The sequence below is a fragment of the Siphateles boraxobius genome, unplaced genomic scaffold (assembly GCF_051911475.1).
Source record: "Siphateles boraxobius isolate OS27281-9 unplaced genomic scaffold, OSU_SipBor_1 108, whole genome shotgun sequence".
NCBI classification, from domain to species: Eukaryota; Metazoa; Chordata; class Actinopteri; order Cypriniformes; family Leuciscidae; genus Siphateles; species Siphateles boraxobius.
In genome coordinates, this window is record NW_027508709.1 from 115,001 (window position 1) to 117,500 (window position 2,500).

General features: G+C 40.5%; 1 pseudogene across 1 annotated transcript in view; it reads right to left on the reverse strand.

Annotated features, from left to right (window-relative positions):
- Positions 1-2,500, reverse strand: part of LOC143756657 (adhesion G protein-coupled receptor A2-like) — a 180,439-nt pseudogene that overhangs the window by 114,441 nt on the left and 63,498 nt on the right. The window contains exon 7 of the transcript XR_013210307.1: positions 1,534-1,792. The product of XR_013210307.1 is annotated as an adhesion G protein-coupled receptor A2-like (transcript). The remainder of the gene's footprint in view (positions 1-1,533; positions 1,793-2,500) is intronic.

The window sequence follows — 2,500 nt, forward strand, 5'->3', positions numbered from 1 at the left end:
GAGTGATTGATTGAGAGAGTGAGTGAGTGAGTGATTGATTGATTGATCGATTGATTGAGTGAGTGATTGAGTGATTGAGTGATTGAGTGAGTGATTGATTGATTGAGTGAGTGAGTGAGTGAGTGAGTGATTGAGTGAGTGAGTGAGTGATTGAGTGAGTGATTGAGTGATTGAGTGATTGAATGAATGAATGAGTGAGTGAGTGAGTGAGTGATTGAGTGAGTGATTGATTGAGTGATTGAGTGAGTGATTGAGTGATTGAGTGATTGATTGAGTGAGTGAGTGATTGAGTGAGTGACTGAGTGAGTGATTGAGTGAGTGATTGAGTGTGTGAGTGATTGAGTGAGTGTGTGATTGAGTGAGTGTGTGAGTGATTGAGTGAGTGAGTGAGTGTGTGAGTGATTGATTGAGTGATTGATTGAGTGAGTGTGTGAGTGATTGATTGAGTGAGTGAGTGATTGAGTGAGTGACTGAGTGAGTGATTGAGTGAGTGAGTGAGTGATTGAGTGAGTGATTGAGTGATTGATTGAGTGAGTGATTGTATGATTGATTGATTGAATGAGTGAGTGAGTGATTGAGTGATTGAGTGATTGAGTGATTGATGGAGTGAGTGAGTGATTGATTGAGTCATTGAGTAATTGATTGGTTGAGTGAGTGAGTGATTGAGTGATTGAGTGAGTGATTGATTGAGTCATTGAGTAACTGATTGGTTGAGTGAGTGAGTGATTGAGTGATTGAGTGAGTGATTGATTGAGTGATTGAGTAATTGATTGGTTGAGTGAGTGAGTGATTGAGTGAGCGATTGAGTGAGTGATTGAGTGAGTGAATGAGTGAGTGATTGAGTGATTGAGTGAGGGAGTTATTGATTGAGTGATTGATTGATTGAGTGATTGAGAGATTGAGTGAGTGATTGAGTGATTGATTGAGTGAGTGATTGAGTGATTGAGTGAGTGATTGATTGAGTGATTGAGTGAGTGATTGAGTGAGTGAGTGATTGAGTGATTGAGTGATTGAGTGATTGAGTGATTGATTGATTGAGTGATTGATTGAGGGAGTTATTGATTGAGTGATTGATTGATTGAGTGATTGATTGATTGATTGATTGGTTGATTGATTGATTGATTGATTGATTGAGTGATTGATTGAGTGATTGATTGATTGATTGATTGAGTTATTGATTGAGTGATTGATTGAGTGTGTGAGTGATTGATTGAGTGACTGATTGAGTGAGTGAGTGTGAGTGATTGATTGAGTGATTGAGTGAGTGATTGATTGATTGATTGAGTTATTGAGTGAGTGATTGAGTGATTGAGTTATTGACTGAGTGAGTAAGTTATTGATTGAGTGAGTGATTGAGTGTGTGATTAATTGATTGAGTGAGTGAGTGATTGAGTGAGTGATTGAGTAATGAGAGTGATTGAGTGAGTGATTGAGTGTGTGATTAATTGATTGAGTGAGTAAGTGAGTGATTGAGTGAGTGATTGAGTGAGTGATTGATTAAGTGAGTGATTGATTGAGTATGTATGTTCTCACCTAGTGATGAGGCAGCAGTCGTGAATGATGCTGTCCTCCACGTTCAGCTCTCTCTCCTCCAGCGAGTGAGTGTGTGTGTGAGTGGGTAAGTGGATGCTGTCCTTCGGTGTGTGAACCGGACGCTGCTCGTGGCTCCAGGACAGGCTGACGGAGGGGTCGAGGAACGAGGCTGTGCACTGCAGGGGCAAACGGTCCCCGCGAAACACCAGCTGCCTCTGGGTGGGAATGAGCTGCAGGACGGGCAGCTCCAGCGGTCCATCTGAAACACACACACACACACACACACACACTGATGGGGAACCGGGCGGGTGGATGACATAAGTTACGTCTACATTAATCCGGATACATTGAGATTAAAAACACTCTCCATCCACACTAGCGTTTTCAGGCGTGAAAACACTAAATTCACCTTTACAGAGCATGTGTAAAACCTCACAAAAGCGCACAGAGATGATACAGATGAAAAAATAAATGATAAAGTTATTGAGCAATTCTTCTGACAGGATCATTTTATTTATCAGAATATCTCATCGTTCACTGATCGTCCAGGTCTCTCTCACTCACTATTATATGTTTGGTGTAAAACACTAAAACTGTTCTCATGTTTCACTGCAGGACAGCAGATGCGAGTGTATTCTGTCGTCTGTGCAGGAGTGTGTGTGTGAAGAGTGTGTGAAGTAGCATATTTTAAGTGAACAGCACATAACAGCCACAATACTGCTATAAACATGAATATCTATTGGTTCAATATGTGTCACATGACTAAACTTACATCATCGTTTTTAAATACCTCAGTTTTCACAGTCCGAACTACAACGAGAAAACAGCGTTTTCGAATATATCCACTTATGAGAGCGTTTTCAAAAAGCTTAGTTTTCATTAATAAAAATTCCGTCTCAGTGTGAACGGAAGGCCAAAACGGAGAGAAAAAGATGCTTTTCCAAAAAAAAAAATGTATTAGTGTGGA